The sequence below is a fragment of the Castor canadensis genome, chromosome 2, assembly GCF_047511655.1.
Source record: "Castor canadensis chromosome 2, mCasCan1.hap1v2, whole genome shotgun sequence".
NCBI classification, from domain to species: Eukaryota; Metazoa; Chordata; class Mammalia; order Rodentia; family Castoridae; genus Castor; species Castor canadensis.
Genome location: NC_133387.1, coordinates 38,746,149 through 38,772,852, shown reverse-complemented (window position 1 = coordinate 38,772,852; position 26,704 = coordinate 38,746,149). Strand labels below are relative to the sequence as shown.

At 33.9% G+C, this 26,704-nt stretch overlaps 1 protein-coding gene and 1 non-coding gene across 15 annotated transcripts in view; both read left to right on the top strand.

Annotated features, from left to right (window-relative positions):
• Nucleotides 1–26,704, top strand: part of Foxp2 (forkhead box P2) — a 571,690-nt gene that overhangs the window by 388,770 nt on the left and 156,216 nt on the right. The window lies entirely within an intron of this gene.
• LOC141420915 (U1 spliceosomal RNA) lies at nucleotides 8,157–8,320 on the top strand. Its single transcript, XR_012445639.1, has one exon. It is a non-coding gene; the product is annotated as a U1 spliceosomal RNA (small nuclear RNA).

Below are 26,704 nucleotides of genomic sequence, written 5' to 3'. Positions count from 1 at the left end.
AAAATCAGCACAAAAGTTTCTGTACTGTCCAGTTGATTTCAGAATGAGATCAGAAACCTTCACTAACTTCTTACTACTTTTTTGGGGGGAGGGAGCGGGGATGGAAGAACATCTCTATTTCTATCAGTTTTGCTATGTTGTAGATGGTAGATGTGTATTATCTTATGTGCACATTCAGGTTTGTGTTTAGAAGGATTCTGAGGTTTCATATCTTTTCAGTGGATAAAAATGTTGTGGAAAAGTTTTATCTGTTATGGGTAAAGGGGAGGAGGTAGAGAGGAGGTGACTTGCTGTATAAATCCATGCTGGCTCTAACGTCTAGCTATTCTGTTCTACTTGCATTTTTCTGAACATGCTGTCTATAAAAGGTGTTTGGTATTTATAGTTGTTTAGAACACTGTAAAATCAACAACCTTTTTAAAAAAAAAAAAAACAGAACGCTTCTGCCAGTCAGATCAGTGTCTAAAAGTGTATGTAGCACTTAATAGATGCTCAATAAATATTTGAAAAGTGAATAATAAATACACTGTGAGGAAAAACAAAATGGATTTTGCTTATTCATCTGGAGAAGACATGAATAATGAGATTGAGTAATTTACCAGATAATCAAGACAAATTGCTCTTACATTCTGTATGAACTTTGCTAAGTTTGTACTATTCTGACCTCAGTTTTCTGACGTTTGTTTTATTTCTTCTTTACTTTTGTATTAGTATAATTCTTATAACTCCAACATTTGTCCATAAGTTTTATAAAATTGAAGTTTTAAAGAATATTGGTGCTCTAATATTAACTATATTAACTATAAAGACATAATCTCATTCAAAGTAACAGAACAATGTGAAATAAATAGAAATAAAAAATCCTATTTTAGTAATTCCAAAATATTAATAGTGAAAATTTAGTCATGAATTATCAAATTTTATTAACCATTCTGTTTCACCTCTTTGAATGATGAGATTTATTTTCATTGATATATTATTAATAATCAAAGTATATTTTCTATTATTTTTATGCTTTCATGGAGACATTAAAAATATTTACATGTCATTATCAAAGATTACACAAATAATTTCAAATTTATTGCAACTTAATTTAAATATTTATGATGTTGTTTCAAATGTTTTGTGAATTCAAAGTTCTTAGGTTTCTAAGTCCTGCCTGATTGCATTGATGAGATACTCAGTGATCAACACTCACTAGGAATTCTTCATTGTATGATGGGTCAATGAGTGAAAGACAAGTTTGAAGAGACATGGACTCATATAGCTGTATTTATGTGGGTTGGTTGTGTATGTATGTGCACATGTGTTAGAGCATATATCTACATAGAGTATCTGATTTTTTTAAATATTAGCCATTTAAAAGGTGAAGAGACCTGTGATTCAATGATGAAAATGTGGCATGTTTTATAATGCTAGGTCTAACACTCTAATGTCTACCCATGTCTGAAAATGAATACTGTTGATGCTTAAAAAACAAAGCAACACTATCACTCAGTACCTTAGAAGTAACAGATTCTTATGCAATGGCTATTATTTTCTTCCCCAAAGAAACGAAAACAAAAGCTTTTGCATCAATAACTAATGAGTCACATATCTAATTAAACAAAATGGAAAATCCAACTTCTATCTGATTCTTTTCTTGTCAGTACTCTAAGATCTCCTGTTAACTTACCTTTAAAACTATCTTAGCAAGTAGAAGTAGAGCTATTCTAAGTAATATTTTAATGATTGCTACTCATTTATTCATAATTGTGATGTGTTTTCTGCAATACAATTTCACCATTGTGTACATAAAAATGTGGATACTTATTTGACCAAAAGTTGAAATTGAACTGGATCTCAGAACTATAAATATATTCCTTATCCTAAGGCTAATGAGATACTAAAAACTGAGACACAAACATATTAGGAAGCTAATTTTCCACATAAAACCGAGGAAGCCTAGAAGTTATTATTGGCTGGCGTTATTCAATGGGTAGAAGATATCATAATTGAACTTTTGGTGATGTTCTTGACTTGGCCTTTGTAGTCACAAGATAGTGAAGAACATGTCCCAGTACATTCAAGAAGAAGGGGAAGGACAAAGGGCAAAAGTATCAGGAAAGCAAATTCCCATGAAACTTTTGCCAGTTCCTCCTCCATTAGCACTGTGTCCCATGGCACACATGGGCACCCCTAGTTTTTTGGACAACAAAAATTTATTTTCACTAGGACACATTGCATTCTCTAATACAAATATTTTTCTGTGAATAAAGAAGAATGAGGCAATGTACTGTGTTACACAAATAGGATACTCTGCCATAGCCATGAATACAACCTCATTTAACCTGAGTATGAAAAATAGCATTTAGCATTCACCTATCAAGACATGAAGTACTAGTGATATTCTAGCAAGTGTCCAAAGTGTAGGAAATACAAAAAATGAATAAATAGGACATATTCCTTACCCTTGAGAGCATATGCACTTTTAAAGATGCACATTTTGTTAAATAAGTAAAGTCTTATTTAAAATTTGATAGTTAGTGGGTGGGATGTGGCATAATAAAGGAGACCTTTTTACTGGGGAAAGTTGGGAAACAGTGCAGCCATAGTTGAATTCAAGCTTTGAGCTAAAAGATGAAGAGGGGTTTGACAAACACATAAAAGAAAGGGAAGAGTGTGTAGGAGAAAAGCATTTCCTAGCAGGTGGATCATCCAGTCTAAAACTTTAGAGTCATTCATTCAAGGAATATTTATTAGTAACTAAATGAGGGATATAGTGAGCCAAGAACTGAAAGAACTTGGATAAATAAAACTGACATAATTTTTACCTTCATAAAGCTTGTGGTCTAGTCTTACAAAAACCTATGGCCTTAGTGTTTTGGCACAACTGGAGCACAGGACACCTGTGAAGAAGGAAGGCACTACTGAACTTCAGATATCTCATTAGGGAGAGAGGAAGGAGTAGAGAACCAAAAGAGAGGAGCTATGAGACCCTCAATTTTGACCTGTTAATCCTGTTTTAGAAAGGTGAGCCATTAAGGGATGTTTTAATGGAGATTGACAATCCAATTTGAATTTCATAAGGCTAAAGTGATAGCAGTAAATAGAACTGCTTGGATATAAGCCTTAAGAATGAAAATTGGATATTCAGATAATAGGTTACTCTAACAGACCAGGAAGCAATCGGACTTTAGACTAAAGTAGTAGTTGTGGTAAAGAAGGATAATGAATGCAAAATTAGTTAAGGGGGGGCATTAACAAGGCATGGGGATAGATTGCATGGGGAGGCACTGGGCTAAGTCAAGCATTTCTCTTAAAGTGTTTGTTGGGGAAGTGACATCCATTCTTAATCAAAATTCTATGACTCAGAGTCATATGTGAAGATGAAGACATGTTCAGTTTTGGACTTGAACAGTTAAAATACAAGTTTGAGTCTCTGAACTGTATTATCAGGAGGCTGATATTAGAAATAGATTTGGGGTACTTTAAATTAGTATGCTAATGAAAGCCATGCTGTTATTTGGAGAATAAATATTCACCCGTTTTTGACAAATATTTTTTAAACCAATACTATGTGCAAGGGACTACTCTTAGCACTGGAGTTGTATGTGCAAATATACAGGTGCATATGTGTACATGCATGTCCACACAATATAGTGTCTGCTTTCATGGATTTTTACATTCTAGTTGGGGAAATGGCCAATAGGCTAATGGTATTCTAATGAAGTAACTAATGCTCTAAAGAAAAAAAAATGGGAAGCTAATATAATAGAGTCACAGAAGCATGCTGTTATAGGTAGGTCCATTTGAAAAGAAAGGAAAATTGTAGCAGAGAATGCAAAGGGTAAAAGTCACAAGCCTTGTGTATCTGAGGGATTCTAGGTAGAGAAATAGTAGGAAATGGAGCATGTTTTTCTGCTTGATGTTTGGCAAGGAGATCAGCCTGACTGCAGCAGAATGAGCAAAGGGCATAGCAGCATGAAATTCAGTCTTAGAAGTAGTAATTGGCCAGTTTGTGCAGATTTTATTGTAAGCAAGATAGGAAGTCCTTAAAAGTCTTATAAAAAGAAATTGATATAATGTGATTTACGATTTTAAAAGATTTACTTTGGCTACTGTGTGCAGAGGAGGACATGGTGAATTCAGATTGAAAGATATTGTAAAAGTCCAGGGAAGAAATGGTTGGAGCTTTGACTAGGCTAGTTGCAGTGGAAGTGAGAGTACAAATTCTGGATGCATTTCTAGAGTTTTGCTTATGGATTGATATGAAAGTGAGAAAGAATCAAGATGGCTGCAACATTTGGGGTTAGTCCAAACTGGTGAATTGGGAAAAAGCAGAGAATTTTTTTTGGGGTGGGGAGGGTAGGACTGGTTAATAAGCAGTTCAGATGATAAATTGTTAAATTTTGTACCCTTATTCATGAGGCCAATGGCATGATCAAGACACATGGTGAGCTCAGTATATACACATGATAAGCCAGATCCTGAGTCTGTATGAGAGAGAAGAGATGAGAAGAAAGGAGAGAAGTAGAAGAAAAGAAGATGCTCATATGCACTTTGAGATTGAGGGAGGAAGAAATCATGCAAAGAAAACTGAGTATTGTAACTGAATAGAATGATGAGAAAAAGGCCAGGTAAGATGGTCATTTTGAAAATACAGACATTTGAATGATGAGCAGAAGAGAAGCTCACAATTCTTCTTTGTCCAAATTTATAAAATGTGGGATTTATGTTACTATGTCCTACTTAAACTTTGCCATTTGAAATGATTGTACAGGTAAACCTACTGGGTGAAGTGAACCAAGATTTCAATTCAATATGATTAAGCTCTTCTGATGGCTGGTACATATACATAAGGTTTCTATGTCCTATCATGGATGTGTCAGTCTCTTTTTGTAGCTAAATTCCTGAATGCTGATGTCTATTCCATCCAATTAATCTCTGTATGGCTGTGCCAATTATTCAGTTTTAAGGCTTGGTAAAGCAAAACAGAGGAAATGGATTGGAAGAAGATGATGGCAAATGGAAATAGGATGATGAGAAGATAGAGATATAATTTGTATTTAACTTTTGCCTCTGTGAAAGGGCTCATTTTGCATATTCATAAGTTACAAGGTTGATTTTATAATTTCAAACTTTTCCTGAAGTTAAGACTTTCCTTAGACAAATGTGCAATCTTTTGTACCAAATGGATATAAAGACAGAATAAAGGGCACTTTAAAAAATACATACTGACATTTCCCTGTGTCTCTTGATACAAACTGGTTGTGTGCTGGTGGAATGAAAAAAAAAGATATGAATCAAAGAAAGAATCCTGCAATTGAAAGCTTTCGCATCAATGAACAAGTGGGGAGGGAGGAGGAATAAATTCAGAAGAGAACCAAAGACTAGCCAAATCTTTAGAGGAGAATTTATCAGATGACTTGCCTTAGGACATGTATTGGAATGCAGTAAAAGAGAAGTTAAATTTCAGAGGTTGATGGTTAGACAGTTATGCTACAAAATAAAAAATATTTCTTACTCATATTACATTAAATTCATAATTCAGTGCTAACCTTAAAGAAGAATATTCCACTGTGGTGTTTCTAACCAACTTTTGGTTGCATTATTTTTCTCTTGAAAGCCAGCATACCCTTTTCACTGAGTTGAAGTCATGTTTAATTGTTAAATTTTCACTATTCATAATCATTTACTTTGCATATGTTTTATTGTTCTGTAATTATTCCTGTAATTAATTTTCAGTAATGTGACATAAAATATTTTTTCTCTTCCTACAAAAATCCTTTGTAAATATCAACAAAATGTAAATGTTAGACTGATAGAAAGTATGGTTTAACTGCTCATTTCAAATATAGTTTTAAATTTATTAATTGGAAAATTTGATACTATGATAGCTTAAGGGCTTGATTTTGTTTGAGTATATCTTGGGTATTCTTCTGTTTTTAACATAATTACTTATTGGCTTTATACTTGGTAAAATCATGTTCTAGTGCCTGCTTATGAGCTTTCTCAATTTATGATATTGCAGGACCTCAGCAAAGTGAACAGAAAGGCAAAGGTCTTGAAGTGAGAGAAATATGTTTATAAAGTCTTTCATTAGCCCAGATTCACTGACCCAACTTGCTAATAGACTTTATTGCACACAACCATTTCTGATCCGATTGTTCAGAAACAGGTTTTTATACTCCCATAGAAGCAATATTGTATATGAACCCAAACCAACTCTCAAAAGCTAGTTTATAGCCATAATATAATTTAAATACTACTAGTAGAGTCTTGAATCCATTTTTCCTGAATCTGCGTCTCTGAAGCCCTCTGAACCAGACAAGGTGATGAGATGGAAGGGCACTGTGTAACAATTCTCATGAAAGCGCAGAGGCAGGTTTCCACAGCATGAACAGGGGGAATTCAGACCACTGTCTGGCCGAGTCGCTTCTGATAGGAATCTCTAGGAATGGTGGAATGGATAAGGAATACAGTCTTGAAGAAGGCACGTCATCTTTTGGGAAAATGGAAAATAGGATAATCTGACTTGTTTAAAAGTCATGGTTTCATTTTTATGTATTCATCTTTAAACCTGGAGGCATGGTGAGAAAAATAAAAGACAAATTTTAGATTCTTCATATTGAATTACTACTATCAAAAACCCCAAACATGGAAATATTCTTATCTACTCTCGCCCTATTTTCACAGGATAGTATGGAAGGATTTGATGAACTATTTGTTAGCCTTTTTCTAGTTTTCAAATATTTGATTCCACCATTGTAATTTCAGTAAAGAGTATAATATAGTAGAAATGGAATCAATGAATAGTCAAAGGATATCTTACCTCCCAGACATTAGGCAATGCATTGTGATCTAACTACAACTAATAAAAATGGCAGTCATAGTTACTATTACAATAAAATCATTAACACAGTTATTAAGGCTATCAAAATTTTACCTACTACAGAAATAATTCTCAGACTTGGCTAATAATCAGAATCACTTTGGGAGCTTTCAAAAAAGTAAACATTTTTAGATCCCACCTCAAACCTAATTGAATCAGAATCTCTAGGGATAGAACCCAAGAATCTTTCTTTATATGGTAGCCTGCTGTGTGATTCTGCTGATCGTTTTGGTAGGGAACCATTAGAATCCGTGTCTGTCACTAGTAAACTGAAATGGTAATATAGCATGATTTCCAGTTTTTATAACCTGGTTTTGTATAGAAGAGAACTTTATTATATTTACTCTGGTCTGCCAAAGAACACCAAAATTTATTCCTCCTATGAAATTGTAATATTGTACCCAAAGGCCAACTTTTTCCCGTTTCCCTCCCTCCATTCTCCTCAATCTGTGGTAACCACGATTCTACAAGATCATCTTTAGATTCCAAACCTGAGACCATGCAGTGTTTGTCTTTCTGTGTCTTATTTCACTTACCATAATATCGTATAGGTCTTATTTCACTTACCATAATATCGTATAGGTCTAACCATGTTGTCACAGATAACAGGATTTCATGGTTTTTGGCTGAATACTATCCCATTGTGTATGTATATCACATTTTCTTTATATGTTTATTTGTTGATAGACATTTAGGTTGATTCTACATTCTGTTTACTCTGAATAAATAGTGCTGTGATAGACGTAGGAGTGTGGTGGTCTCATCAATTGATTTGATTTCATGATTCCTTTGGATACATAACCAGTAGTGAGGTTGTTGGATCATATGGTTTATTTTAATTTTTAGGTACTTCATACATTTTTCTGAAATGACTGTACTAGTACATCCCATCAACAGTATATAAGTTCTTTTTTCTCTACATCCTTACCAGAATTTAGGGTTTGTTTGGATTTCTGTTGTTGTTCTTGTTCACTGCCATCCTGACTGAGGTAAGGTAGTATCTCATGTTTATTTTGATTTGTATTTCCACAGTTCCACACATGTTATGAACATTGAGCATTTTTTTCCATGTAACTGTTGGCCATTTGTATGCATTATATATCTCAAAGTAGAAGAAAGGATTTTGGATGTACTCATAATGAAGAGAAGATAAAAGTCTAAGGGGATAGACGTGCTAATTACCCCCAACTGATCATTACCCAATATATATGTGAATCAAAATATCATGATGCACTTCATAAATATGTACAAATACTTTATACTTATCAAAAAATGAATAATAACACTTACCTGGCAGGGGAGATACCATGATCACAAAGGTGGTTTTCCCAGGGCGAGGCTTATCCATTGCACTCCGGATGTGCTGACCCCTGCGATTTCCCCAAATGTGGGAAACTCGACTGCATAATTTGTGGTAGTGGGGGACTGCGTTCGCGCTCTCCCCTTAAAAATAAAATAATAAAAAAAATAATAATAAAAATGTTATAAATTTTTTAAAAGGAAGAGTCCTTTAAAATGGTTTGTTTTATAGTATGTTCATTTTTTTCTAAAGTTCTATTTAAACCTAAATGTGTAGAGTAAACCCTTTCTTTTTTTTCTCTGTCACTTATTTTGTTTTATTTTTTCTTTTATTCATATGTGCATACAATGTTTGGATCATTTCTCCCCCTTCCCCCACCCCCTCCCTTTCCCTCCATCCCTCCCTGTCCTCCCCTACCCCCTCACTACCAGGCAGAAACTATTTTGCCCTTATCTCTAATTTTGTTGAAGAGAGAGTATAAGCAATAATAAGAAGGACCAAGGGTTTTTGCTAGTTGAGATAAGGATAGAGTAAACCATTTCTTCTGCAAGGCAAATTTCACCTAGAAAGTCCTAGATTTTAGAATTTCATATAATAGCATTTTCTTCTTTAAGTGTCCATTGGGAATATTCAGTGTTATGTAATCCTTCCTTATATGTCACAAACAAAGGGAATATACCAAAATAGCAAACTATTGTCTATTTTAAATCAAAATACTGGTCCATGTTGCTGATGTCATCATTCACTTTTTATCATTTCAAGTTTTTAATTGACATAAAATTGTTTATGTTTACAGTGTATAAAATGTTTTGATACATGTATACAGTGCAAAATGGTTAACTCAAATTAATTAGTATATGCATTACTTCACATACTTACAAGTTTTTTGTGGTGAAATCACTTAAACTATGTTCTCTTAGTGCTGAGTGCCAGTGGCTCATGCCTGTAATCCTAGCTACTCAGGAGGCAGAGATCAGGATGATCACGGTTCCAAGCCAGCCCTGGCAAATACTTTGGGAGACCCTATCTTGAAAATATCCAACACAAAGAAGGGTAGGTAGTGTGGCTCAAGTGGTAGAGCACCTGCCTAGCAAGTGTGAGATCCTGAGTTCAAACCCTAGCATCATCAAAAAAAAATGTATTCTCTTAGCAATTTCAGTGAGCACTGAGGATGGAACTCAGAGCTTTAGGCATGTTAAACTTGTGCTCTACCTCTGACCTATATGCCCAGTCACAGCAATTTTCAGTTACACAAACATTGTTACTAACTACAATTGCCATGATGCAAAATAGATCTGTTGACTTTTTCCTCTTATCTAACTGAAATTTTATGTCCTTTGACCACCATTTATCCAAACCAACCTCTGGTAACCACCAATCTACTCTGAGCATCTATGTGTTTTCCTTATTTTAGATTACACTTATAATTAAGATCATGTGGTAGTTATCATTCTGTGCACTTATTTCACTTAACAAAATGTGCTACTAGTTCATCCATGTTGTTGCAAATGATAGAATGTCTTTCTTTCTAATCCAAATAGTAATTCTATCGTGTATATGTATCATATTTTTCTTTAGCCATCTGATTGACACTTAGATTGACTTCATATCTTGGCTATTGTGAATAATGCTGCAACAAATTTGGGATTAATCATATTAATTTAGTTCTACCATACTAATTCAGTTCTACTGGCGAAATGGATGGATAATATGGTAGCTCGATTTTTAATTTTTTGAGAAATCTACATACAGTTTTCCATAATTACTGTATTAATTTGCATTTTCACCAATAGCATACAATGGCTTCATTTCTCCACATCCTCCTAAATTCTTGTCAATTTTCATTATTTGATAGTAGTCATTCTGACTTGTGTGAGTTCATATCTCATGGTGTTAATTTACATTTCTCTGATAATTAATGATGTTGAATATTTTTTATATAACTGTTATCCAGGACATATGTTTTCTTTTGAAAATGTCTGCTGAAATTCTTTGACCATTTTTAAATCAGATAACTTGTTTTCTTACTATTGAATTGTTTGAGTTCCTCACATATTTTTGTATTAAACCTTTATCATATCTATGATTTACATATCTTCTTTTTCACTCTTCAAGTTGTCTTTTCACTCTGTTGATCATTTCCTTTAAGGGCAGAGCCTTTTTAGTTTGATGCAATTCCACTTATCTATTTTTATTTGGTTTTTGTTTGCTTTAGGGGGTTAGATTCAAAAAATAGTTGTGTAGACTGATGTCATAAAGCTTTCACCTATTTTTTCCTAGTAGTTTAACAGTTTTGAGTCTTAAATTTAAGTCATTAATTCAAATATTTTGTTTGATTTTTGTATATGGTGTGAGATGAGAATGTAATTTCATTCTTCTGCATATCTAGAAGATGTCTAGTATATATTTAATTTTCCCACCATTTCTTAGAGAAATTAATCTATTTTGTATAAATGCATGGAAATATTTTGAACTGTTGTCTCTTCCATTTGTCTATATATTAGTTTTTTATGCTGTTTTGAACACTATAGCTTCAAAGTAGATTTTGAAAATAAGGTAGTGTGATGTCTCCAGCTTTGTTCTTTTTGCTCCAGATTGTTTTGGCTATTTAGGGTCATACAACTTTTATGATTTTTGTTTCTATTTTTGTGATAAATATCTGTGAAATTTTCATAGGGATTGCATTGAATTTGTAGGTTGCTTTGGGTTGTGTGGATACTTTAAATATATTAGTTCATTCAGTCTATTACGATGGGATATATTTCCATTTATTTTTCTTCAGTTTATTTTATGAATGTTTTATCATTGTTTATAGATATAGCTTTTATCTCCTGGCTAAAATTTTTCCTAAGTATTTTATTATTTTTGTAGCTAGTTGTCATTTTAACTTGGTTTTGTAACTATCTCAGGTAATTCATAGAAAAAAATCTCTTTCTCTCTCTCTCTCTCTCTAAATATACATATATACATACCCATTTTCATATCAATATATACAGAGTTAATAAATAAACTTGATTTTTTAACAATATAATCATTGCAGGTTTAAGCAAAAGGTTAAAAATTTCCATTAAGCCTGTATTAATAACATCCAATAAAATTTATGTAAGATATTCTTATTTTTCTTTTGTATTTGACTATATTTTTAATTTTTTATCAAATGGGAATTATCGGCTAATTTAGCTGAAGCAATATTTGACAGTTAAGTATTATATAGACACCAAATTATAAAATTGTAATTTTCTAAGAATTACTTACAATAATAGCTGCATTATTTATGTTAAGGGTTTATTAAATTTAAGAACTTTAAAATTTCAATTGAATTCATTACTTTATTAGTTACTTGATACCATTCTTCAAGAATGTAGCCACACAAATGAAGGAAATTAAAAAGTCCTCTGATCTTTGTCCTCATTTTCATTACTGTCATTCTTTCTACTATTCCACCTTTCTCCTCTGGTCCCATTTCTGACTCATCTTTGTAGCATCTTTTTATTTCATGGAATGGTGACTATCCTGTGGATAGATGTTCTCAAAGTGTTTTTTGTGTTACCTCCTACTTTACATGTCTTGTCCTGTGTTTCCATGTCCCATTACACATTGCATAGCTAAGACCTTTAAAATAGTTCTTCACAAAAGAGGAGCAGGGCGATATCACTACCTCAGAGGTTCAAATCACTATGGTCTAATTTGGTGTTGGCAGGGTGAGATGTTTGACAGGATTACCCCATTCTACTCCCCCCAAGTTTTTAAATAGCCTTTTCCATGGCTGTGGAATCCTAGGAAGATCCTGCGTGTGTATTTTGGATTTGTCCTCAAATTTCAGAATGCCTCATTTGTGTATACCAGTGTCCCAGCTGTGGCAGACTTTGTAATGAATTAGTATTGGACCCAGAAATTGAGCTTCTGCCAGAGAATTCTGGCAGTAAGCATTCTCCTGTAACAACAGACGAGTGATAGCAGTAGAAATGCCAAGGGACTTCCCAATAGCATGTCTTAGGATCCAGTGTAATGGCTTAACTTCAACATAAAGATGATTGGAGCAAGCACAGCTTATTGTTCCACTCTGGTGAATGGCCTGTTAGGTGCCAGTTATGTAAATGAAGATAATTACAAGAGAGTGCTAAAATGTGTCCTCCATGAGAAAGTGTGCAGTTCTTAAATAGGTCCTTCTGCAATCATAAGAAGCCTTCACAGGGGCAGCAAAATCCCCCTTCTATGAGAGGTTTAATATCTTTTGAGACATTGGGAGAAAAGGGCCATTTTGAGCACTAGTCATTTGGGACTTCTCCAACATTGCAAAGCATCTTCCTCATGTGACCCTAAGAAATAAAGTTTTAATTTCCAGTTTTAACTATCTATCTTTCAATAAGTATTCTTTGATTTGCTTCCTTTCCAATAACAAGCCAAAATGATTAATTTAAAAAGGGGAAACACTGAACTGGAAAGCATTTGCCTTAAAAATGTGCAGTTAAACTGCTTACTTTCAATAACTATTCCTTTGGGCAGAAGCTTTACATATTACAAAATTGAAGCTACTTTTTGTAAGAAATTTTAACATACTCTGTTACAGGATAAGGTAACTAGGTCCTTTCGGTCTAAGAGACTATTGGGTTTTTCATTGTTTTTGTCTTTGTCCTTATATAAAATTTGTTTCTGAAATACAATGACATTGCTTTTTCATGTTTTGAAATATAGTCAACCTTCTTAATCACTCAGAATTCACCCCACAATGAATTTTCTTATTTTTAAATGAGGAGTTCTTTCTGACACATTGTGGACAATTCGTTTTAAAGGTAGAACAGGGCCAACCAACATATGTTAGTAATCTATATCATCTAGTATACAATATCTTGAACAAACAAACAGACTTAAAAGTAACACTATCAGATAATTAACTTACTTGTCAGTCATTAATTTCACACTGAGCAGACAGGAGCATTGCCTGACTTCCCCACATTTTTATTTCTAGTACCTAATAGAGAGTAAGAACTTAATAAATATTAATTGAGTGAATGAGTGAAATGCCTGGTACAAACAGCCCATTCAATTCACTAATTCCAAGTGGAACTATAAAAATACATAAATATATTTAGATATTGGATGCATATTTAAAAACATCATTTTCTAATAAGGGAAGCAAAGCAACTGCTTGTTGAGTTTAGCAAAGTCTAAAAGGGAGTGACATGGCACTGAATGGAGGTGTGGTAGGATGGGCATTCCATATGGAATGGACAAGTGGTTATAATCATTCTGAAGGATATTATGATAATGTACATTAAAATTTAATATCTGCCCATGATATGGCCCAACAATTAAGCTTTGGGGAGATGACTGCAAGGGGGACTTATAAGAAAGGTCATTGTGACATGACTTAACATTGCAAAAGTTGGGAAAGTCTGAAAATATACCAGAAGAGGATTACACTAAAAGAAAATGAGGTTTTTAAGAATTGGAAATAGGATTCTGATCTCATAGGTAACTGAATCTGAAAAATGCACAAATAACTCTTGCATTTTTATGTATGTAAATTCTTAACATTATTAACAAAAATACTTTTATGTGTAGGATTTTTCTCTAGACTCATGCTAAGAATGCAGAGTAGGGAATGATTTCTCTTTTTCCCTAAAACCTGCCTAAAATAATTGAAAGCTCTAATGAAGAAATTTCTGATAAAAATAATAAAGGGAAAAAAGAATAATACTCTAGATACAACATGGATAAAAAACATTTTAATATAACATGATACTGAGAAAGAAATCTTACACATGTTAATTTCATTGTTACCATAGATTGTTGAGAGCCATACAATATAAAAGTCTGAAGAGGACCAACTATGAGGGCCTTGTGATGGCTCTTGGAGAGGACATGAGTTTTTCCAGCAGTGTGCAAGTTATGCCTCAAATATTTGGAGCCAGCAAAGCTATCCATGCTTTTTACTAGTTTAGAAATGCCTAAAGAAATAAAAGCTTGCTCTGTGGTTTTGGATTTTATGTGCATTATGAGCAAGCGAGACACTGACAAAGTTTGTTACAAATACTGGTGAAGGAAGAACTCTTTTCCTCCAAGCTTTAAGTCTCCTCATGGTATTGGATATAAGCTATAGAGTTAAGACAAAATAATATATGAGCTATACACATCTTTAGGAACTTGTTGTTCTATCAGGTCATTCCATAGAAACCTCCTTAGGCTTTCCAGTGATCTGAATTTTAAAATGTTGTCTACCAACAAGCATCACTTTTTTTAAGTGAACATTTGTAAATTTTTATTTATATATATTTTTCCACAAGAGGTAAAATATAGACATTTAAATAGAAGAAATTATTTGAAAATAGAAGTATGTTTTAACCTCTTTATTAGTATTAAAATTTTTTAAGAACTTGGGGCATTTATCAACATAGTAAAAATGTCTGTACTCCCAAAAGTAATCTACATGTTTAATGCAATTCCCATCAAAATCCCAATGACATTCATTAAAGAGATTGAAAAATCTACAATTAAATTTATATGGAAACACAAGAGGCCACGAATAGCCAAGGCAATACTCAGTAAAAAGAACAACGCTGGAGGTATCACAATACCTGACTTCAAACTATATTACAAAGCAACAACAATAAAAACACCATGGTACTGGCACAAAAACAGACATGAAGACCAGTGGAACAGAATAGAGGACCTGGATATGAAGCCACACAACTATAACCAACTTGTCTTTGACAAAGGCGCTAAAAATATACAATGGAGAAAAGACAGCCTCTTCAACAAAAACTGCTGGGAAAACTGGTTAGCAGTCTGCAAAAAACTGAAACTAGATCCATGTTTATCACCCTATACAAATATTAATTCAAAATGGATCAAGGATCTTAATATCAGACCCCAAACTCTAAAGTTGGTACAGGAAAGAGTAGGAACTACTCTGGAATTAATAGGTACAGGCAAGAACTTTCTCAATGGAACCCCAGCAGCTCAGCAACTAAGAGATAGCATAGATAAATGGGACTTCATAAAACTAAAAAGCTTCTGCTCAACAAAAGAAATGGTCTCTAACCTGAAAAGGCCACCCACAGAGTGGGAGAAAATATTTGCCAGCTACATATCAGACAAATGACTGATAACCAGACTATATAGGGAACTCAAAAAACTAAATTCTCCCAAAATTAATGAACCAATAAAGAAATGGGCAAGTGAACTAAACAGAACTTTCTCAAAAGAAGAAATTCAAATGGCCAGAAAACACATGAAAAAATGCTCACCATCCCTAGCAATAAAGGAAATATAAATTAAAGCCACACTAAGATTTCACCTCACCCCTGTTAGAATAGCCATTATTAGCAACACCAACAACAACAGGTGTTGGTGAAAATGCAGGGAAAAAGGAACCCTCTTACACTGCTGGTGGCAATGTAAACTAGTACAACCACTCTGGAAAAACATTTGGAGGCTACTTGAAAATCTAAACATTGATCTACCATATGATCCAGCAATATCACTCTTGAGGACATACCCAAAAGAATGTGACACAGGTTACTCCAGAGGCACCTGCACACCCATGTTTATTGCAGCACTATTCACAATAGCCAAGTTATGGAAACAGCCAAGATGCCCCACTACTGACGAATGGATTAAGAAAATGTGGTATTTATACACAATGGAATTTTATGCAGCCATGAAGAAGAACGAAATGTTACCATTCACAGGTAAATGGATGGAATTGGAGAACATCATTCTTTTTTTTTTTTGAATATAATATTAATTTATTAAATATTTATGAAGTATACTGTGATATTTCAGCATAAGTATACAATGTGTAATGATCAGATTGAGTGATTTATCATTTCTTCATGTTGGGAACATTAAAAATTCTCTCTACTGGCTACTTTGAAATATATGATTAATTGTTATCATCCATAGTTAGGGGATACACTTCTTTTTTTTTTTTTTTTTTTCATTTTTCTTTTATTATTCATATGTGCATACAAGGCTTGGTCCCCCTGCCCCCACCCCCTCCCTTACCACCCACTCCACCCCCTCCCGCTCCCCCCCTCAATACCCAGCAGAAACTATTTTGCCCTTATCTCTAATTTTGTTGTAGAGAGAGTATAAGCAATAATAGGAAGGAACAAGGGGTTTTGCTGGTTGAGATAAGGATAGCTATACAGGGCATTGACTCACATTGATTTCCTGTGCGTGGGTGTTACCTTCTAGGTTAATTCTTTTTGATCTCACCTTTTCTCTAGTTCCTGGTCCCCTTTTCCTATTGGCCTCAGTTGCTTTAAGGTATCTGCTTTAGTTTCTCTGCATTAAGGGCAACAAATGCTAGCTAGTTTTTTAGGTGTCTTACCTATCCTCACCCCTCCCTTGTGTGCTCTCGCTTTTATCATGTGCTCATAGTCCAATCCCCTTGTTGTGTTTGCCCTTGAGCTAATGTCCACATATGAGGGAGAACATACGATTTTTGGTCTTTTGAGCCAGGCTAACCTCGGAGAACATCATTCTGAGTGAGGTTAGCCTGGCCCAAAAGACCAAAAATCGTATGTTCTCCCTCATATGTGGACATTAGCTCAAGGGCAAACACAACAAGGGGATTGGACCTTGATCACTTGATAAAGTGGGAGCATACAAGAAACGTGTGAGGATAGGTAAGACACCCAAAAAACTGGATAGCATTTGTTGCCCTCAACACCGAGAAAGTAAAGCAGATACTTTAAAGCAACTGAGGCCAATAGGAGAGGGGGACCAGGAACTAGAGAAAAGGTTAGTTCAAGAAGAATTAACTTAGAAGGTAACTCACACGTATAGGAAAGCAATGCAAGTCACTTCCCTGTATAGTTATCCTTATCTCAACCAGCAAAAACCCTTGTTCCTTCCTATTATTGCTTATACTCTCTCTTCAACAAAATTAGAGATAAGGGCAGAATAGTTTCTGCCTGGTAGCGAGGGGTGGGGGGGTAAGGATGAGGTAAGGGAGGGGGTAGGGGAATGGGAGTGGGGGAAAGGGGGGAGAAATGACCCAAACTTTGTATGCACACATGAATAAAATAAAATAAAAAAAGAACTTGGGGCATTTAAGAAGATTTTTAAAGCAAAAGCCAGAAGACTCCATAAAGATCACAACAATTAGTTGTTGATATATTAAGGTGATGATTGTTATCACCATTAGCATATATCTTATTTTTTTGAAAAGAACACTTGTATCACATTATAATCTTATGACTCCAACCTAAACACATTATATGTTAAATATAATAGAATCATAATTCAGTAATAGCTGGAACACAAAATAGAAACACCCTGGGTTCCTCCGTAAGTTGAGTTTGCCCAAGATCTATAAGAGCTATCTTTGGGAATTAGCTTCAAAATGTTACACAGAATAAGTACTTCATGCACATATATGTGCTCCATAATTTGCTTTAAAAATAGCATAACCCTTTAAAATACAAAATTCTATGATCTCAAAATAAATGTGTATTTTTTCCCTCATTTATTTGATAAACATTTTTGAAAATTGCAGTACCTATAATCAGAAATTCTTCAATGGGTTTTATGTTTCACAGTTTCTATTGCCTTTTGTACTAGGAAGAAGAAACTTATTTGGAGGCCATCAATGATAGGGATGAGGTCATGTAAGAACTTAGAAAAGTGGTGGGATTAGAACCTGGAATTTGTGAGTCCTTTTGACAACTCTGTCATTTTGTTTCTAAGAACACTAATTTTAGCTTTAAGGGCTTCTCATAGAAGTTCTGAGTCCGCCTTGTCTGCATAGGCACTTCTCAAATGGCTTTGCTCCCCACTCTTTTCTCCCCTAGGACTGACCTTTTTTGACTTCTGGGGTAATTGGGCAAGAGGCTTTCTGCCTCAGGGCTCTTTCTTTCAGATCTGCTGGAGCTTTTCCTCCTCTTGGTGCCAGGCAGTCACAATCTTTGCCTGGGGATTCCTGGCTACAAAGCCTCCTCATTGCTGAGGGGAAGGTGAATAGAGAAGCAAAGTTTTGCATTTTTCTCATAAGCCTGCAATGGCAAGATGTTAGAATATGGACTCTAAATGAAATTTTTCCTCTGCTTTTGAAAAGCATGAGCACTTTGACTTCCTTTGCAGTGATGTACCTTGTCCTTTTGCTGTCTGTGCATAAGTTCATGGGATTCCTTCTCACAGAAAAGCAGCCTAAGCTCTCAGTTCGCTCCCCTCCTAACCTGTTGAATGTAGGTTGACTTTATTCCTCATGAGGATTAAAGAATATTTCTACTCCTGAGATGTATAGTATTTTTTACCTTTAAATGAAATTTGGGTATAAAAAGTCCTGGTATTTTGGTAACCCTTTCTGAAATACTCATCTCCTGTAATTCACATTGCCAAATTTAGCGAACAAAAATACAAATATCTTCAAACTTAATTAGGTATCGTCTGTTTTATCTGGCAACCCTCTGAACTCCATCAGAAAATAGTACAAATAGTATATATTATTTATTGCTTGTTAGCAAATGATATTGTTTGTATTTGGTTGTGATCAGTGATTATTAAAATTTTTTCATCTTTCATATTGGCTGCTTTTCTGTAACTGACACCTTGAGTCAAGTGCATAATAGAGACACTGTTTCTTAAGGAGAGCAAAATCCCCCTAGAAGGTTATATATCTAATTTTCCTCATACAAAAGAAACAAAATGAAAAATAATTGGAACAAGATTTTGGAATTTTTTACATTGTTCTAGTTGGCATAATTCACAATGTTGTTAATAGCTCAGAATTTACTCTGTTCTCTGTATACACCAAGGACTGACTTCTGTGTTTGGGTGTTTTACTGTAGAAAAGTCTTTTTTATTATCTCTCTATATATAGTCTTCTGGACTGACTATTCCTTGTGGAAAGAGCAGAAGCTTCAGTGCCAGCCAGATACTTCTTCAGATTCCTAAACCACATTAGCTATGTGAGCCAGCTTGAACACATAACTTAAAGTGCTCTGAGCCTCAGTTTATACATCTGTGGAAAAGGAGCATGCTCTGAGGATGAAATGAACACTGTGTGCAAGGATTTAGAATTTAACTGCATATAATAAGCACTTAATTAATATGGATTTTCCTTCTCTTCTGTTTTGCTTTTACTAACCCCCAGTCCCTCTTTTTACTCCCTTTTAATGGTATACAACACATTTCTGCATTGCCCAAAATTATAGTTTATCTTTCCTACTATGCTAAAAATTTCTCCAGTGCAAGATATCTTGTATGCGTGTATGTATATTCATGTAGATAGGGTGACGTGCAGCAACAGGAAGGCGTGTATCATATATGTACATACGTAAAGTTATACAGTCTACCCCTCAGAGTCCCAAAGGCAGTTAAAATACATTCTAAAACATCATAGAACATGAAACTATCATTTTATTCTTCATCTAACTGGATATTTTCTAATAGAAATGCAGATCACACAGAACTAAGAAAATATTGATATAAACCTTTAGGAATTGAAGGCCTACTTAGCAAAGTAACTATGAAACTCAAAATCAGGTGTCCATCTCAAATGTGGAGTTTTACATACTTGGAAGAACTGATAGCCACTGGAGGAGTCATCATTTCAAAAGACTTCCCTGGGAATAATATTACTTTTTACTTCAGCTTTTAAGATACTTCCAAATTGGTTAACCTGCTGACTTCACAAGTCACTTATAGGCACAATTAAGTATTATTAACCACATTTAATAGATGAGAAAATTAAGATTAGCAGATGCTCTCCATTCTCTCCTCCTTCTAGTTCCTAGCCTCCACCAATCCCCTTTTTTTATTTATCAGCTAAGAAGAGGCAAAAGTCATCTTCCGAAGCATAATCAATATTTTCACACCATACTTAACTCTCCTGGTTGCAGATGAAACTTGTGAATAGTCAGCTTTGGCAGTGCAGATTGTTTTTTGTTTTTTTTTTTTTTGCTACCTTTTAGAAATTAATGATCACCAGTTCTCAGAATACACAATAGCATAGCAATAGCATAGCTTAGATTGTAAACGACTCATTCTCTCACACCTTGATGTAATTACAGGTGCCAGGCCCCTTGGCAGGTTAAAAGTTTCAGATACTTATTGATTAATGATGACATCAAAATCAAGCAGTGGAAATGTAGGCGGTTCTTTACACAGTTCTGGAGGTAACATTTCTAAAGAAGACACCCATCTATCTATATGACGTCAACGTGTATGTGGAAGCACATTTATCACTTTTTACTCTACTAGCTATGCTTCTCAGAACAATGATAGAAATGCTCCCCTATTTTCTTTCTTCCTAAATTCTTTTCTCTCTCATTCTCAATTCCTTAGCTTTTGAATTGAGACCATGCAATGTGAGTTCTTTCCCATTTCTACCTCCCCATGGCAGTCACCTATCCTCCCACTCTTCCACCTGTCTCAGGAAAAGATGTTTCTTCTCCCCACAAGTCTGTTGTAGGCTCCTGCCCCTTGACTTACTATTTTTCCATCCCTTCTAGGTACATCCACAAATCTCCTACCTATTAATTAAGGCTTATATCCTCTTATTTATTAAGCTCATTTTCATGTTTTCTTTACTTTAAGCAAACAATAGGTGAAACTTTTCAGACTATAGATCTCTTTTATTCTGGTCTTCATGAAGTTCATCAAAATAATTGTTTTCATTCACAGCCATGATTTCTCTCCATTTTTCAATAGGGTTTGGGAATTGACATCTGATAGATCATATAAAAATTATCAGATCAACAAGAATTTTCATCAGTCCATAGCCTGTTTGAATTTTTGGTGTTTGAAAATATTATCCATATTTTCCCTTCACAATTTTTTGAAATGTTTAACAACTTTAAACTTACATAGTAAATTTAGGTCTTATAAGTGTACAATTAGGGCTGTTTACCTTTTTCACAAGGTGTGCAATGATCACTACTTTCTAATTCTAGAACATTTTTGTTACTTTAAAGGTCCATACTCATTAGCAGATGCTCTCCATTCTCTCCTCCTTCTAGTTCCTGGCCTCCATCAATCCCCTTTTTTTGTTTGTTTGTTTGCTTCTCTGGGTTTGCCTCTTCTGGACACTTTATGCAAATGGAATCATCTAATTCATGATCTTCTGTTCAGTAACATAGAAAACTAAGTTCATAGTTGATTCTTCTCATAGTATATATCAATACTATATTCTTTCCCACTAATGGACGAATACTGTTTTACTACCTGGATATGTCATATTTTGCTTAGTTATTCATGATTTGGTTGACATTTTGGTTGTTTACACCTCTTGGGTATTCTGAGTAATGTTGAGCTGAATATTCTTGTACAACCATTTGTAGGCATATGTTTTCAGTTCTGTTAGGTATATACTTAAAAGTAAAAATAATAAGTCATATGGTAAGTCCACATTTAACATTTCTACAAGGTCCTTTTTGTAATTAAATTTATCTTTTTAACTGAAACATTAAAACATAAAAGCTAAAGGTATTCACATGGTCCATGAGATGTTTTGATACATGTATACATTGTCTAATGTTTAAATCGGATTCAACAATCTGTCTCCTCATTTTTTTATGTTAAAAGCGTTCAAAATCCTTTCTTCTAGCTTTTGAAATGTACATTATTTGTTATCTATAGTCACCCTACTATATAAGATTACTCTAACACTTATTATTTCTAGGTATAACTTATATCATTGATCAACCTCTCTCTATGCCTCCTTCCCTTCTATTTTCCCCAGCTTCTGGTAGCTATCATTCTACTCTCATGTTCCATGAGATTATCTCTTTTTTTTAATTCCATATGTGAATCAGATCATATGGCACTTGTCCTTCTGTGCCTGGATTATTTACTTACCATAATCATCTCCAGTCTTATCCATGATGTTAGAAATTACAGGACTTCATCCTTTTTATGACTGAACATTACTTCATTGTGTACATACACCACACTGTATTTATCCATTCAATACAACTTTTAGGTTGTTTCCATTCCTTGGTTATTATGAATAGTGTTGCAGTAAACATGGGAATTCAGATGTGTCTTTGACATACTGATTTCATTTCATTTGGATATACATTCAATAGTGGGACTTCTGGGTCATAAGGTAACTCTATTTTTATTTATTTATTATTTTGCAGAATCTCCTTGCTGTTTTCCATAATGGCTGTGATAATTTACATTTACCAACAGTGGGCACAGATTCACTTTTCTTCACATCCTTGCCAGCACTTGTTATCATTGATTTTTGATAATAGCCAGTCTTACTAGAGTGAGGTTATATCTCACTGTGGTATTGACTTACATTTTCCTGATGATTAGTGACATTGTGCATGTTATACATGTATATGTTGGCCATTTGTATGTCTTTTGTTAAGAATACATAGGTCTATTGGCTCTTTTTCTTTCTGTTTTTGGTGCGACTGAGGTTTGAACTCAGAGCTTTGTGCTTTCAAAGCAGGCAATCTAATGCTTGAGCTACCCCTCCAGTCTTTTTTTGGAGATGGGGTCTTGTGTACTATTTGCCTGGGATGGCCTGGAACCTCTATTTTCCTGATCTCAGTCACCCAATATTGCTCCATTTCTAAAACTGAGCTATTTAGTGTTTTGCTATTGAGTTGTTGACTGTTTCTTTTGCTGTGCAAAAGCTTTTTAGTTTAATACAAACCTGTTTTTGTATCTTTTCTTTTGTTCCCTATGCTTTTGGTGTATTATCCAAAAAAATCTTTGCCCATTTTAATGTAACTATGATCACAGCACTTTTCCTACGTTTTCTTCTAGCTTCATTGTTTCAAATGAAGTTAAGACTTTAATCCATTGAGAGTTGACTTTAGTAATTGGTAAAAGCTAGAAATCTCCTATCACTTTTCCATTTGTGGATATCATTTATTGAAGAGTCTGTCATTTGTTGCATGTTTGTAGCCCCTTTAACAAAAATCAGTTTCTTTCTAAGCTCTGTTTCACTTGTCAGTGTGTTTCGCCAATATTCCTGTGGTTTCCTCTAAATTCATTGCCTTCCTTTTTCACTATCCCCTCATCTCCTCCAACAAAATGTTCCTTAAGTTTGGAGCTATAAGTCTTTGTCTCTCAATAAAGAGGATGCTTTTTATTAGCAATCTAATAAATGCCTTTTACCTTAACTACCCACCTATCTTTTACTCCTGGGAATCTGTTATCAGCCTGATCGTCTCAAACTAGAACTCCGACTTATTTACCAACCACTACAGAAATTTTCTTTTGGTTATCCTGCTAGCAGATAAACAGCATCACCTTCTCCCCAAACTCTTGTGTTTTATAACATAATCTCTTTTTCAAGAGCAGCACAGCTACTCTTGGTCACTCTGGACTTTAAGTTTTGGAGTTCTTGACTGCCCATATTTTATCTCACACCCAGTTATGAGCCCATTATTTTTACTTTGAAGTAACTCTTGATTCTTCCTTCCAACTAGCATTTTTTATGACTCTTTACATTTAACTAGATGTTTGTTCGTAAATAGTATACTCTTTGAAGACAGAAACTGTCACATCACCCCACTGTCACCTCAGCACTTCAATTCTTTGCTTAATTTAGGAAACACACAAAAATTTTAGTGATAAGCTATATTTATGTATTTTATTCTTCTAAATATTTTCTCAAATACTTCCACTTCTGTAATCTTATTTTTAAATTGAAGAAGAAATCCAGAACAGAGTATTCAAATAATAGCATACATTCAGACATTATACTATAATTTAGTGCTATATATTTTAGTTAATTTCCAATATGCCCCTGAAATTATAACAATATAGCAGCAATGAGTCTTTAATCCATATCTAAATAAAAGATGATGTTGCCTTCATAATGAAATAAAGTCAATCTGTTTGAGAAACAAAAAGTAAATTCAAAGTATGTTTGGAAAAAAGATGTTTTGTAACAGAAGAGGAAATAACCAAAAGAATACAGATAAAACTTTCCATCACAGATTCAGTACCTCAATTGTCTCACCATTGGTTGTACATTGTGAATACTGAGCCGAAAAAGCTTGACATCTGATTGGTAATAGGAAGCTTAACAAGTAATTACTCATTTTTGTTATAATAACATTAAAAATGAATTTAGTTTTTCAGTTTGGCCTCCATAGTGATGCACAATATAACTACAATACATCTGCATTTATTCTTTAACATTATGTAAAAACAATTATTTAAAAAATTTTTTTGAATAATTATCTTTTTTTCAACAAACTTAGTTTAATTATATATCAAGCATGATAAAATGAAGGGTCAATAGCTACAGATGCATAATTTCACTCTGATAGATTGCTGTTTGAAAATAGGTGATGACAATTAGATGATTAATTTTCTTCTATTAAATAGTATTATGAGACTTCAGATTACATTTATCAGTATATTCTCTTTAGCAGGATACATAATAGGAAGAAAGGCCAAACAGAATAAAAAGTCAGATCCTTTGTGGAAGAATCTCAGTGTACTTTTTATCAACCATACTTGGGAAAATAATTAGAATATGAAATTTTGTTTGGAAACCTACTTTATGGTCAGTATTCAAAGTAACATCTCAAGACATAATATGTTAAAGGTTAAAATACATGTGTATGAGGAGCAAAAATCTGGATGTCCTGATGGTATTTTTTTTTTTTTTTAGTTCTGGTTATCTGCAAAGTGTACACCCCTTGTCAGTATAACTAGGGAGTGCCTGTGTAAACATTCTTGTTTCGCCTGTTCCACATAATCGTTTCTTGTATCATATTTCTTCTGACCTCGCTATCTGAAACCAATTACGGGAGATCCATTTGGGCTGCATGTATTTTCATAAGAAGCCTAGGCAGCAGTGTTTTTCTCGGAGATGAATATCAACATCAAATATGCTTCTGAGTGCTTTGTTATTTATGTTTCAGAGAGATTTTGTAGCCTTCAGCTCTCAAGAATGTGTCACGCTGTGCTGTTTATACATTGAAGATATTAATGGGCGTAGATGTCATTTTTCATTTTAATGTCTCAAATGCAACAGGCTGATAGGTTAAGCATTCCTATTTTTATGGGGAGAGATATGAGTGATGTCTGTTTCTTCCCAAAATATACATATATTTACTTTGAAAAATAAAAACGTTACTTATAAACCTTAGTGTACTCTTCATTTTTTGTTTCACTGGGTATTTCTAAACTGTTCTCAAATAATTTTATTTGTGGTAAAAATTTTCAGTGCTCCTCCAGAAAAATGAAAGTGTTATTCTGGTAAATTACAAAACTTTTTCATCCTAAATTCATTCTCAAAATGACCTGTTCAGCAGAATTACTTTTTGAGAGGTTTGTCACTAACATAAAGTTATACCACTAGAGAAGAGTGATATGTGTAAACTTTACAATTCTTACAAGAGTTTCATTCAGTTAAATTCACACAGTAACTGTTTTCAATAAATATTTTTCAAACAGTGAAGTATAACTTTAATCTTTTTATAAGTACCTTGTTTTTTTCAAAATATTTAATCTGATTCCAATTTTGAAAATACCCTATCTTAATTTTCTTTAGAATTAGATAACTTCATTAAGTAAAGTGCACTCTTAATTCAAAACAAATGTGTTTTTAGAAACTAGATATGGTTTGGTTTGCTGTAGAACTCTCTTTCTTGTTGTTCATTTGAATCAGATTCAGTTGTTATTAAAGGAAATTTTGTAAACAACTTTTGGCTTTTGTTCTAAATTAATTTGAGGCAAGAAGATAACCACATAAATACCTGGTTGGCTCATAAAACTTTAGGAATAGCCCTGCATTTTTCTTTTCTATTTATCAATAGAAGTAGCAAGTGATTTTCAAATTAATATGTTCTATAATTTGACACGTAGCACTTTATATTGATTAAAATGTTTCATCTCATAATCTTTCATCTCTTGAATAGCTACAATAATAAATTACAAGGATTATCTAAACATCTCCGAACAAGTGTTTATTGAAATTCAGTCCTAAAGTGTTATCCAAAATTCTGGAAATAAAAAAGTCATATTATAAATGTAGTTAGAATGCAAACTGCCAGGGATTTCTGCTTATGAGGTTTATAACATTCCTGATCTCCTGCAATTGTTGCTTTCATTCCCACCTCTTATGTTTACTATAGCAAGCTCTACTGCTACCAAAAGAATGTTGTAATAGGCAAGGAACTATTATTTTTCATAAGCATTTGTATTGGAAGATGAGCCTCAACTATTTTAAAGAGAACTGCAAGTGCATGTGAAATCCACAGTTCTAAAGTAGAAGTATGTTTTAGCCAGTTATTTTGTGGTATTTCATTATTATTACTACTCCCTTACTAATAAGGAATAGTATACTTAAGTTGTCCTATTTTCCTATGACTATTGGCATTCTCATACTTCACTGCTTACTTGTTTGGGTCTAGGTGAAGGAATATAATGCAGTGTTTGAAATGTATATGGGTCTCAGGTGTGGAAGGCAAAAACCTTAGTTTTTTTGACCAAGCTCTTCTGTTCTCTGTGACTTTAACCAAACTTGTGTGGTATTAACACTTTAGTCACTTATCAACAAAATGAGAAAAGTAGTTTAGACTATATTAAAGATTTTGTCC